General features: G+C 35.0%; 1 pseudogene; it reads right to left on the bottom strand.

The window, feature by feature from the left end:
- Positions 1–12,437: 12,437 nt before the first annotated feature.
- Positions 12,438–14,724, bottom strand: LOC105767870 (multiple organellar RNA editing factor 9, chloroplastic-like; annotated as a pseudogene).
- Between the last annotated feature and the right edge of the window lie 217 nt (positions 14,725–14,941).

Below are 14,941 nucleotides of genomic sequence, written 5' to 3'. Positions count from 1 at the left end.
GCATATAGAGAGCCCTAAGAGCCTACCCTAGGTAAAGCCGCGTCAAACCCTAGTAGTCACCCAGATAGGTGTTCTATTCTGTTGTTTATTTCTTCTGTACTGACGTATTTTGTTTTGTTTTGTTTTGTTTTGTTTATGATTGCTTTGCATTTTCATAATAGAAAAGAGGTGTTGATTCAAATTTGATTGCTAAATAGAAAAGTTTGCCATGGAAAATGAATTTCTTGATAAAGTGGAATATAGTGCGACTGCCCAAATATGGTCTGATTAAACACAATGAGAGAAGGCTGAAAGTTCGTGGAGGAATATACGACTATGCTTCGCTGCTTAAGGATTTAAACTAACAAAGATTATTCGAGAGCTGTCACATCTCAAAGAAACTAAAGAGCGTCGCGGGGTGATCAATGGGTCGGGGTTGGATCAAACAAAATGGAGATAGTAGAAACAGATTTTGGAAAATTCACAATATTTGATCCTAGCATCCGTATATGAAGAAAAAGATCGATGTCTTCGCCTGGAATATGAGGGCAAAGCCTCATATGTAATCCGTTTTATGTAAAGAAATTTGTTTTCTAGAAAAGTTATTTTAATGGAATTGAATTCAGAATCAATGCCTCTATTTCTTTTTGCATTAATTCCATGCATCTGCATTACATTGCATCATATGCATTAGATTTTCACAAAAGGACCCTAATTAGGTAAAATTATTTTAGTTAACCTGGGAACCGAAAAAAGTCTATCGACTAAGCATCGTTACGGTACTCACGTAAGAACAAAAATAATGGACCAAAGATTGGAAAGGCTAGAACAGATTCAAAAAGAGATGCAAGACCAATTGCAAGAATAGTTAGCGAAAGTACAACAGGAGATGAAAGATCAGATACTGGAATCCTAAAGGAGTATGATAAGCCAATTAGCGCAGTTGCTGGCTGGAGAACGTGAAAAAGGGAAAAGCAATGTGGTTAACTCAGTGGATGATAATGAGGATCCTATTTATCCCCCAGGTTTTACCCTGATAAATACCCAGGCACAACCGGAGGCATACCCTCAAGGGGCACCTATTACTATCAGACCTCAACAATATCAGATCGGTGCCTCGACTCAGATAAATTTCCAAACAGGCTCAGGTTCTAATCCGGGGGACAATCCAACCAATCCTGTAGTTCCTGATCTTGATGATGTGGCAGAAATGGAAAAAGCAAGAGTGGAACTGCCAAAACAACTCGAGAACCGGTGCAAATGGTTAAAAGAAAATTTTAGAGCACTCGAAAATGTTGACTATCATGGCAGAATTGACGCCAAAGATTTGAGTTTGGTCCCAGATCTAGTCCTCCCGCCAAAATTCAAGACTCCAGAATTGGAAAAGTATAATGGGACTAGTTGTCCTGAAGCTCACATCACGATGTTCTGTCAAAGAATGAAAGGATACGTTAATAATGATCAACTGTTAATTCATAGCTTCCAAGATAGTCTTATGGGGTTGGCTGCCAAATGGTACAACCAACTGAGCGGTGCCAACATCCACTCATAGAAGGACTTGGAGCAGGCTTTCATGAAGTAATACAGCTATGTAACAGACATGACACTTGACAGAATTACACTGCAGAATATGGAAAGAGGCAAAGTGAGAGCTTCAAGCAATATGCCGAAAGATGGAGAGAGGTAGCAACGTAAGTCCAACTACCTCTTTTGGAGAAAGAAACCACGATGCTTTTCATCAATACTTTGAATGCCCCGTTCATTAACCACATGTTGGGAAGCGCTACCGTGAGCTTCTCAGATATGGTAATGTCCAGCAAGATGATTGAAAACATGATAAGAAGTGGGAAGATAGATGCGGGAGAAAGCGTCAAAAGATCAACCCCAAAGAATAAGGAAAATTTAGTAAATAACCTGAGCATGCATAATAAAGGGTATTCTAGATCGGTCATTGTAGGCCAGCCGAGGGTCGTAACCACTAGCTATCAAGGTACTTTAAGGCAAGAATCCAACTCAAGGACAAACACAGAAAGGTTCCAGTTCACACCCATCCCGATAATGTATAAAGAGTTGTATCAAAATATGTTTGATGCGCATGTAGTAACTTCATTCTACTCAGAACCCATGCAACCTTCGTTCTCAAAATGGTATGATGCGAATGTCCAATGCGAATATCATGCGGGAATAATAGGACACTCTATTGAAAACTGCACTACATTTAAAAAGTTAGTCGAAAGGTTCATCAAGATAGGCATCGTGAAGTTTGACAATCCATTAGGACCTAATGTGGCAGAAAATTTGTTATCTGGTCATCCAGACCCAGGGGTTAACGCCACAATTGAAAATGGAGGAAAGGGAATCAAAACCAATATTGTAGAAGTAAAAACCCCACTGAAATGAGTTTTGAAACAAATGATAGACATGGGATTAATCATTCAGAATTTAGAGAAAAGACCAAAAGGGATGAGGAACTACTGTGAGTTCCACGCTGAAGAAGGTCATGAAATCCAGGAGTATGCTGAATTCAAAGCTTTGGTCCAGAGCCTAATGGATGATAAATAGTTGGAATTCCTTGAAGAAGTCAAAGTCTCGAAAAGAATGTTGGGGAATTTGAACATTAACGTCGTATCCGAAGAGGAAGCTGGGAAATAAAATTTATCAGGCATTTGCCCTTACACACCGGGGAGTGTTTTGAGCAATGGGACTGTAGACGAGATCCCTGTATATTTTAGATCTAATTCGGAGTAATTTCCAAAACACGCTTATTGCTCTAAGCCTAGGAGCAATAAGAATCCTTTTGTGAAATTGGCTTATGTCCAGCACCTTTATTTTAATAAAATGCATCTTTGTTTCTCACTTCGAGCAAATATTCTTTTATTGTTTCCATTTCATTCATAATCATACTATACAGATAAATATTCTTGGATTCTTTTGTTCTTTGAATTTTCCTTCGTCCCCATACCAGGTCTCTAGATATCAATAATATGAGCGACACTGCTATTGACTCAGAACCTCCTTTTGAGCAAGATATGTGTTCGAGGGAACCAAACTTTGAAGATGACTAAGACTGTAACTTATCTCTTGATTTGTTAAGGATGGTACAACAAGATGAAAAATAGATCCTACCTTACGAAGAATCAATGGAATCCATGACATGTCTCTATGTAGGGCATGGATGTCATTGGGCCGACTTCGCCAAAAGTTTCTGGTGGTCATCGATTCATCTTTATGATCGTCGATTACTTCACTAAGTAGGTGAAAGCTGCTTCATATACCAATGTCACAAAGTCGACATTCAGCAAATTCTTGAAAAAGAAATCATATGTCGGTATGGAATACAAAAAAAAAGATCATATCTGACAATGTACTGAACTTGAACAATGATCAGAAGTTTGCAGTCTGTTCAAGATTAACACCATATCGCCCCAAAATGAACGGCGTGAAAAGGAAAACCTCTACCGGGGCAATGCCTTGGCTTATTGCGGTTTTGCCCATTGAAGTTAAGATTTTTTCTCTTCGAGTTTTTTGGATCTGATCCCTATTGAAGAGAAAAGTTCAAAGTTATCCGTCATGGTGAAATGTACCAAAAAAAAATGATGCAAGCTCACCAAAAAGCTTCGCCCTAGAGAATTCCATGAAGGGGACCTGGTATCGAAGAAGATCCTCCTCACACAAAAAAGACTTCAGAAGAAAGTGAATGCCAAACTCGGAAGGACCTTATGTGGAAGGCCTTATCTGGAAAAGCATTGATTTTGACCGAGAGGGTTAACAATGAACCTGCCTAATCTTGTGAATTCTGATTCAAACAATAAATACTTCACTTTTTTTAAAAAAATTAAAAAAGAAAAAAAGAAAAAGAAAAAAAGAAAAGAAAAGAAAAAGGAGAGGCCAAGGTCAAAACCCGCAAAGAGCGCCTTGAGACCAAATGAGTTTTAAATTGAAAACCCGAAAAAAGGGTAATTCAAATTTTGATCAAATGTGGGGCATGCGGTAATCTTACTATGCCTGAATTAGCAAGAAGGAGGAATGTTACATCTTGGGGCATCAACAAAGTCTTCTAGAACTTCTAAAACATGTATCAAGTTCAAAGGGTCCTTAAGAAGTTTTGTGCAGAGAAGCTCATGCTACGATATCTGGGGCACCTGTTTTTATCTTATTCATTTCGTATCTTTGCAAAATTTGCTATCTTGATTAATGTATTAATTTCGAGCTTTGTTCTCAATAAAATTTCATCTTGTCCATCGTGATAATCTCTTTCAAGCATTTTTCATTGAAATAACGATTAATGGACTGAATATTCAAGCAAAATGAGTTCTGTATATTACTCTGAAAAATTCTAAATAGTACGAGAACCTGAAATAGGACTATTGTTTAGAACGCACCAAGTTAAAAGGTTGAAATATCTAAGAAGGAAAAGTCTAAATTAAGACTATTCGTTCGAATTTTATTGTCAAAATATTGATTGAACAAAATGACAAGATATCGTGTTGGTGACAAAGTTTCAATGAACAAACAAGCAATGATCACCGAGTGATAAAAAGAGGTTTCTTGGAAGAGAAAGTTCTACAATTGTGCATAAACATTTGGTACAACACCCTAGGAATGGTGTAGGAGACCAAAGAGATTCAGATCCTATATCCCTGAATTGCAGTGGGAGAGGATTGAGAAAGAGTTAGATCTTATACTCAGTGAGAGGAAGATGGTTCAAATTTTATGTCCCAAAGGTACAGTGGATTGAACCTTGAAGATTACAGTGTTACCAGCCGAACAAGATAGCATTCTGACGTGTTGGTAATGAGGCCTTAATGAACAACGAGCATACATATCTGGTTAGGAAATTTTGATTCATTCTGATCATAACATTTTAATCACTAAGCATAAATAGGCCCATGAAATGGATTCTACAAATTATGTTTCCCAGAATAGATCGGTGAAACCACAAACTCTATACCACTGAAGTTGTAGTAGAATGGATTGAAGAAGATAATGAATCTTATCTCTCTGAAATTACAGTGGAGCAGATTAAACCAATAATCCTATCTCTCTAAAGTTACAGTGGAGCGGATTGAAGTCTCCCTAAACAGTAGTGGAGCAGATAAAAAATGGTGAATCTTATCTTCCTAAGGTAGTAGGGAAGCAGATTTAAGCCACCAGTCTTATCTCCCTGAGCAGCAGTGGAGTAGGTTAAAGATTGTAGATCCTGTCTCCCTAAGCAGTAGTGGAGCAGATCAATGATGGTGAATCTTATCTTTCCAAGGTAGTAGGGAAGCAGATTTGAGCCACCAGTCCTATCTCCCTGAGCAGCAGTGGAGTAGGTTGAAGATTGTAGATCCTGTCTCCCTAAGCAGTAGTGAAGCAGATCAAAGACGGTGAATTTTATCTTCCTAAGGTAGTAGGGAAGCAGATTTAAGCCACCAGTCCTATCTCCCTGAGCAGCAGTGGAGTAGGTTGAAGATTGTAGATCCTGTCTCCTTAAGCAGTAGTGGAGCATATTGAAGACAGCGAATCTTATTTCCCTGGCGTTGCAGTGGAACAGATTAAAGCTAAAGGTAGCGAATCTTGTTTCCCGGGCATTGCAGTGGAATAGATTAAAGCTGAAGTAGAGCGGATTAAAGCTGAAGGCAGCAACTCCTATCTCCTTGGCGTTGCAGTGGAACAGATTAAAGCTGAAGGCAGCGAATCTTATTTTCCCTGGTGTCGCACGGATTAAAGCTAAAGGTAGCAAATCTTGTTTCCCTGGCGTTGCAGCGAAGCGGATCAAAACTGAATATAACAAATCTTATCTCCCTGAAGTTGTAGTAGGAGCACGTTGAAGATACCAACTTTATCTCCCTGAAGTTGCAGTGGAGCAGATTGAAGCTATTAATCCTATCTCCCTAAAGTTGTAGTGAAGCAGACTGTAGATAGCGGATCTTATCATATCAAACCTTATCTCCCTGAAGTCGCAGTGGAGCAGGTTGAAGCAACAAGTCTTATCTCCATGACGATGCAATAGAGCAGACTAAAACCATGAACCTCGTCCCCTTGAAGTTACAACAATGTGGATTGAAGCTACAAGCCGTATCTCTCTGAAGTGCAGTGGAGTGGATCGAAGTAACAAGACGCAGTGGACTAAAATGAGGTTACTTGAAGAAGAGAAGCATCAAGGAAGTCGAGACTCGGTAAGATCGGGCAAAATTGACATTTTTCAAATGTGTTTGCTCAGTTCCCGTTACACGACAATGAGCAAAGATGGGCAGCTGTAATAGGCCATTTTTACCCGGGCCCAAAACCAAATAACCAAATCCTAAACATTAATAAATCCAAAGTCCAAATATTACAAGCCAATTTACAAGTTACAAAATTTAGGCCCAAATACAAGAGAGGCCCAGTGGCCAAAAAACTTAAGTGTTTTTAGATTCCCTTCCTCGTACGTAACCGACTCCCAAACCCATCTTTCTAAATTTCGTAGACCAAAAAAATGTTGTTTTAATAAACCAAACCGATTATTAAAAACAACCATTTTCTGAGGTGACCCGATCACACATTATCAAAAAAGATTGGTGGTGACTCCCATGTTCGTTTTCGTTTTCAAAATTAAAGTCGACCCCTTTTACAAAAAAATGGTTTCGACAATAATAATTTAGTTTAGAGTTTATTACTATACCACAAGCCTTTATTTTAAGAAAAAAAATTAGACTTTTATTATGCCTAAAAAACATTGTTTTCTATATCGATTTTTCCAACATCACCTTCATATTGGTAAAGCTTGTGATATCCTTCCTAAGCTTTGCGGTCTTTGTTAGAGGAAAGTATTTCTAAAACCTACTAGCCAACTCATCTCAAGTAGTGATATAATGTGGGGGTTGTGCATCTTACCACAATATAGTTCAACCACTAAGTGAAAAAAAGAAAAGACAAAGCTTGACTACCTCATCCAGAACACTAGTGAACTTAAAAGTATCACACATCTCTAAAACTTTCTTGAAATGATAGTTTAGGTCCTCAAATAGTGTACCTCTAAATTGGTTAGTTGATTGGATCATTTGACCACCTCACACAAAGCATAGGAAATAATTTAGTTTAGAGTTTATTACTATACCACAAGCCTTGATTTTAAGAAAAAAATTAAACTTCTTGTAACACTCCAAACCGGTTTGGACGTTGTTGCCAAGTCTGGTGGAGTTGCATTAGTTTGTTTAAGAAAACCTAGAAGTTTAATCCTAGCTTTCGGAATCGTGCAATCTGAAAACATCATTTTTAACCAAAACACTCACGTGTTATTTTGGAAATTACACACAAAACTTATTTATTTCATAGAGAAAATCCTTAGTTTGAACTTGTTTCAAAACTTTTGCTTCCAGAATGTGTTTCGAAAACATAAACGTGGCAAAACCCTTACGAATTTTGGTCAAATCTTTTGGTCAAAAACACTTAAATTACAATAAAATCACTTAATAACTTATTTGGTTTCGAAATGAGAATTTAAGAGATTTAATTGATAAAAAAACATGATCTCGATAATTAAAAACATACAGTTCGCCAATTGGCATATTCTGAAACATTCGTTAGAGATTTTCATAAAATCTATTTCGAATTTGCAACGAAAAATCATTAGCTCATTTTTTAAAAACCGAAATCAATTTTGTTAACTCGTGTGATTTTATGGTTTTATGTAAAAAAAACCCAAAAATCGACAAACAAAATAAAAACAAAAAATAAATTTTAAAATCAAATTATAGTCCCAAAAGTCCAAAAAGATTAATAACGTAACTATCATACTTAGTTAACCAAGAAACCAATCCGAGCTCCCGCACACCATCCAGTCTTATGTCAAAAGATTACCTGAAACATATTAAATAAACGAGTGAGCTTGATGCTCAGTGTGTGACTTAACCTACAAACAAAATTTTCTTATAAGTTTTGCATAAACAATAATCAAATCAAAATTTCATATCATATTACATATCAGAGTGTATCTTGAAACATATCGGAGCTTATCATATCACATAATTTCATAAACATATATTAGAACAAAATTTTTATAATGTCATATTTTATAAACACATATATCATATTAGAATGTCATGTCAGACCGGAACAAAAGCAGACACAGATCCTACCCCCATCTGCTACACACCAACTTTGACCAACCACTCACACCAAATAGGACTACAAGGGTCCATCCATCCAATCACACCAACATGTGACAATGTGCCACTCATAAATATGTAGCTAAGCTGCCATATAGAAATTTGCGGTCTAACCGCCATATATTTGCAGTAAAAACTGCCATATAACACTTCCTTCATCATATCATAACCCATCCTAATGCACATGCAAAATCAGAATAACATATGTTAATATTACAAAGTCAAATTGGAAAGCTTATCAGAACAGATAACAAATTACGTATAACACAAATGGTTTACAAGATAGTCATGCTTAATTCACGTACCTACTGATAGCAAATCATAACGCATTATTATACTTATCAGAACTTATTTAACATACCTACAACACTTAACCATGTTTGTTTACTGAATCTTACACTTTTTTGGGCCCACATAATGCCCACAGACCCAATTTTTGAGTCCCTTAATCTGCCCCTAATCGGGCTTCAAAATTGCCCAAAAGGCCTACACATCCCAAAAATCTAGCCTGTGGTCCACACAGCCTACCCACACGAGCTGCAAGATTTCACACAGACTACAAAATCACACATGGCCGTATGCCTCAAACAGCCTACCCACATGACCGTGTGGTGCTGGGCAGTTTCAAAGACAACCCCTGTTTCATATTTTTCTAGAGTTTCAAGCCATAAATCGGGCTAGTTTCACACACCAGATGACAGATTTGATCAACCACACTACAGGATCACACGAATCCTACAATCGTTCATCAAACCACACTAATTAATCCTTAAAAACCCATCTAAAATAACACACTTTTACCAAAGTTCAGATCAATTAATCTTCAAAAACCCATCGAAAAACCCACTGTCGACGTCACACGGGCGTGTGGGTCACATGGGCACGAGCTAGGCCAGTTAGGCCGTGAGGGCCACACAAACGTGTGGTCCCATTTCCCGTAAGACTTCGTTAAGGTCGTATTTGAAGTGTGATTCAAAATTAGTCACTTCGTAGGTTCTAAAATGTGACATTTATGTGTTAAGAATATGAAATCTGACAATCTACCTCCGTTTATGTGATATTTGAAAGTATGATATTATTATCTGATGTGTATAGCATGTATGACATATGTGCATCTGATATCTGTTTTGTACTACATGTGCATTGGGGTGGGATAATGATATGACAGAGGAAGTGCTGGTAGTTTAATGATATGCTTTATCTGATGGTGTAAACCACATATCTGTTCTAGTGGCATTGCCACACTTATCTGATTTTGGCATACTACCGCATTATTTCTGGCAGCTTCATTGCACTATTCTAAAAAATGACATACACTCACTTATAAGCGTGTGGGGTTGGATGGGTATTTATTACCCTAATTGATGTGTAAGGATGGACAGAGATGGTGTGCAGTGGATGATGGTAGAATTTGAATATGTATATGAAATTACATTTGATTTTGTATTTGAACTGCAATTGTATACATATTTGTGTTTTTATATATGTATGATTTGTCTGTATGGGTTGAGTTATACACTGAGTTTGTAAGCTCATCATTTGTTTTATCTTCTCAAGTAATCAACAAACCTAGGACCAGACGGCATGCGGGAACTCGGAATTAGATTCTTTCGTTAAAATGGTTTTAATGAATTTTATGTTTAATTTGACTTTTCGGACTTTTGGACTTTACTTTTCATTTTGACTTACTTTTTTGAATTAAGTACTATTATAATTCTGTATGCAAAATGATTTGTTGCAAATTAAACCCCGGTTTTCAAAACCTTATAACTTAGTAAATTCCGCTGGAAAACGAGATGATCACTTTGACTTTTCGGACTTTTGGACTTTACTTTTCATTTTGACTTACTTTTTTGAATTAAGTACTATTATAATTCTGTATGCAAAATGATTTGTTGCAAATTAAACCCCGGTTTTCAAAACCTTATAACTTAGTAAATTCCGCTGCAAAACGAGATGATCACTTAAATGTTTTCTTGTAACAAAGTAACATTTTAATGAGAAATTTCCCTAAAACTGGAAGACATTTTATCAAAATTAACACTAGTTTTATCACACGATTTCATAGTCAATTTCTGGGCTTTTAAACAAGTTAATGTAATTTCTCAAGATTCGGACACAACATTCAGACCGAATGTGAGGTGTTAAATCTATATTTTACCCTATGGTCATTGAGAAAAAATGCCAAGCTCAATGGTAATGTTTCACTGTGGTGACTTTCTCCACTATTTTGCAACACTTCATCTCCTTGGCATATATCTGAGCATCAGAAGTCAATAGGCAACTTCGTGACGTCCTCCCTCGAAAGTTACAGCGCTCACTACTGTCATTTCCTCCAACATTGCTTTCAAGCCTTCTTCAATCTATACAATAAGTTCCAATGAGATCGAAACATGTTAAATGACAAACCATATAACAATCATAAACCTATCAATCGGCCGACTTTTCGGGTTGGTGATGATGTTGGGCAAGTTGGGCGAGATAGGTGGAAGTGGGGAAGGGTGGTGGTTGATTCTACCTTTGCAAAACATATTTTGCAAATCTTGGGGGCCAAATGTACTTGCCATATTTAGACCCAAATTTTGATACAAACTCAAATTTCAAGCCCTTAATTGACCCAAAATATTTGAAGAAACCACAATGATATAATAAAAATTAAAAATGGCTTGAATATTTTTCTTTTAAATCGAGCCACAGCACAACTTAATTTCACTTGCAACAAAATATTTATTTCTTTAAAAACAATAATTTCAATTAATTTGAACCCACTTTTAACTTCCAAATCAAGTAAATTGAAATAAATCCTAATTAATCCATCTATAGGATATTTCCAACAAAATTCTAAATTAAAAGGAATGAAACTTAGAAGTACTGAGATGTATTTTCTAAGCAACTTGAATTTTATTTACACAAGCATTATTTCATTACGTATAAGTTATAAATACTCACAATTATTAATAACCTATAAATGAAGGCTCTCTTCACGGAGCTTTATAGTAGCAGTGATATCCATGCTGAAATCTAGTTGGTTTAGATTAAATCTATGAATGCTATAAAATTCTTACGTTAATATAATTTTAGTCCTTAAACTTAAAAAGTTAATCCCATTTTAGTATTTTTTTTTTTGGGGTTCATTTTGATACATTAGCTTGATAATTAGGTCCACTTTAGTAGCTGAATTTAACAAATGTAAAAGTTTGATGATGTAGCACTCTAAATTCTCTAAAATAGCATAGCATCACTTGAAAGTTTAAAAATAAAATCCAAAGTATCACGTCGTCAAAATTCGATGAAATCCAAGTTTTAAGATCAAAATGAACAAAAAAAAGTATAGATATCAAAGTAAATATAATTACTAAGTTCAAAGACTATAAAAGTTATATCAAAGTAAATATATTATTGTTGATACACAGTATTAACAGAGATTAAGGAGGAGAGACGATGTCATAATGAAGGAGTAGAGAAGAAGCATATAATTATAAGTTAAAGACCTCCTATTTTGAGTGGGATTTTCGTGTTTTCATTTTTTTTCTTTTTTCTGCAAATTAATCCCTATTTATAATGCAAAACTTAAGAATCTTAGATTAATCTAACATAATGATTTCATCAATTTACAAGATAAAAATTGAAAAATAAATAAATAAAAACTATTTATCTAAAATTAATCTAAATTATCCTAATAAAATAATAATTTATGTAAATAAAATAATATTAATTCATCTAACTCCTAATTATCATAATTGATTAATAATATTAATAAAATCTATAAGTATACTAGTATAATCCTAATAATAATCATCCTATTCTAATAATTATCTTAAGAAAATTTAATAACATAAAATCTTGTTCTAAATAAACATTAATATTAACATAAGAAAATAAATCACCAACACATAAATTTTTTATTATAATATGTTTCTTTTTCCAAATAATAAATTTAAATCTATTATGATTAACTTTTATTTTAATAAAATTACTATGATTTTTTATTTTTAAATTGGTTATAATTATTTTTAAATGTTAATTTAGTAATATGATAAAAATAAAAAATATTTTTATCGGTTCAAAAGTTTTTTCAAATTGTACTTTTATATATATATTATAGATTAACCAAATGTGTCTAAAATTATGGATATTTTTATTCAACATTTCATAATTCTATATATTATTCTTTTGTTAAAATTTTAAATATGATCAAATTTACATAATTTTTCAATCTTTTACATTATAATATTAAATATTATTTTTTATAATATATTATTAAAAAGGAAAACAAATCAAATCAAATTGTTTGTAGGCCTCAATATTGGCCTAATACTCATATAGACAAAGTTCCAAAAGGACCAAAACTAAAGTAAGCACATGTATAAACCAAAATCTATCTCGTTGCTGAAAGTTCAACCGCATCCATAGTGTTCCAATTAAGAGGATTCATAGTGACTTTCTCCCGAACAAGTGTTCTGATAACATGCCGACTTCAGTTAGCCGCGGTACCGTCGGTGAACTCTCAACAAAAGACAATAAGTTGTGTGATGAAAAGCGAACTTTAGACGGTATTTTCTTGTACCTTGCTAAGATGATGATTCCGATGGACTCGCTGCTTGCTTTGGTCTGTATTGTCCAGCAGGTGGACCGTCTTTTAGTTGCTCGTATCGTTTGCTCACGGATTTTGATTCTTTTCTAGGTTTTGGTTGGTAAGTAGGGTATTTGCAGGGAGTTATTTCTCCGTTGATATATTTATCACCTACAAAAACACGAAACCGAAGCCGAAATCAGAAGCAAGATCATGATCTAGTTGTCTCATGAGAAACAAATATATTTCTATGCATAGCAAACCAACCTCCGTAATCTTTATTTTTGACTTCTATGTAGGAACCCGGCAGCACCCAAAGAACTACCGGCAATCCTACGTGTGGAAGAACAAAGTTCATCCCAAAGTCATGGATAAGTAACAACATAGTTTAAACAAACAGGGTCGATGACAAATCTTCTGACCTTTGAACTTTTCCGAGGTTTCTTCCGAAGCCGTGCATTGGAATCCAGTATATGTAGTGGTGATAAACGCGTACTTCTTCGCTTCTTCCATGCTGTAATAACAAGAAAATAAAGTCCGTCATTTCTTCATTACAATAACTAGATACACAATACTCATCGGAACAATGATCATCATATTAGTAACAATGACTAAATACACGCATAATGACCTCCATATTCATCTCAACTAAGTTTTAACACATTACGTCGCAATGACCATCAACTTAACATTAGATACGGAACCTCGCGAGAAGAACATCACGAAAGTTCCTTCTAAACCATCTAAATACTAGAGACCTAAACATCGAGAAGTAAAAACACAATGCTAAGAAGACCTTTCCTTCTTCTTCTTTTCATTTATATATAAAAGATTAGCCATTGAACTCCCTAGCTGAAAACTCATTCTCCGGATAGTAGACACCGATAACTTGATTTCGACCGAATTTCCGACCATGGGTCTCATGTTGATAACTAAGAAAGGCTCATTTAAGATACATGTCCTTGGAAAAGACTGCAAATGACCTAAAAGAAAGCTTACTATAAAGCTATAAGTGACATATGAGTTGCAAGCTTCACTAATGTGAACCGATTGAGATCAAAGTAACTAGTTAAGATCTTAAGGACATCTTCCCAATAACTTATGATCGAGCTAGATTTGAGTATCTTAATACTCAATTTAGATAGTTCAAGAGCCTAATTGAGTTATTATTATTATAAATGTGTTTTTAATATATTGACATCAAATTACTACTTTATCACAAAAGAAAGCTTGACTCGAGTTTTTGAGTTCATAAATTGTATAAATGAGCTTCATTAATCTAAATTCGAGTAGTTGAATATTATTTCAAGCAAAGCTTAACATATTCGATTAAGTTTGAGTCGAGCAGCTAGCAATAAGTTTTTATTTGAGTTCAAGTTCAAATTTTTCATTATTCCAAGAGCAACTCAATTATGTAAGTATCATATATGAATATGTATACAATATGATTATATTTAAATTTTTTCAAAAATTTTAAATGTATTAGAATGTGAGGAATAAATAATAATCTATATATAGAAAAAAAATCAAGCAAAAACCAACAAAAAAATCTCATCAAAACTTGACATTACCCAGCAAGGCAACAAAAGAAAACAACCCATTTCATAAAAAACCAAGAAAAATCCCAAAGAGAAAAAAGAAACATACAAAAAAACTCCATATTCTTTCATAGTTTTCAACTAAAGAAAAGAAAACCCGGAAAGCTTCAAGTCATCTCACCTGCCAAGAACAGTGGCAAGAGTGTTGAGGTAAGTGTCAATCATTTGTTCTCTAGTAGGAGCAGGGTCTTTAGGGAACTCCATAACAATAAGCCAATGATTATAATCACAGCCGGGTAACATTATCGTTTCCCTGGGTTCATTGCTGCTGCTTCTCCTGGGTGAATAGTCACTGTCAAGTACTGCAGCTTTGATAGTACGAGGAGGTGGAGGAGGAGTTGGTGCAGTCAGTGAGTTGAGTCCCAGAGTAGAAGGGGGAGTGAGTTGGAAGAAAGGGCTTTGTGGGTAAAAGGAAAGAGGGAGGGTTTAACAGAGTTGCCATTGGAAATGTGTGTAAGGGTCTAAGAGATAGATGAATTGAAGTGAAATTATTATGGTTATTTTCGGTTACTTTGAAGTTGGTGTTGGCAATGGCATGCTGATATTTTTTATATTTTGGGTTTTCTTAATAAATTTGGGACATTGGGCTGAAAGCCCCAAATTAATGTATCTTTTTTTTTTTACAAAAAAATTATTACGAATTCGTAACTATCCTCTCA

The sequence above is a fragment of the Gossypium raimondii genome, chromosome 5 (genome assembly GCF_025698545.1).
Source record: "Gossypium raimondii isolate GPD5lz chromosome 5, ASM2569854v1, whole genome shotgun sequence".
In the NCBI taxonomy this organism is placed as follows: domain Eukaryota; kingdom Viridiplantae; phylum Streptophyta; class Magnoliopsida; order Malvales; family Malvaceae; genus Gossypium; species Gossypium raimondii.
This window is presented reverse-complemented; position numbering and strand designations above follow the sequence as displayed.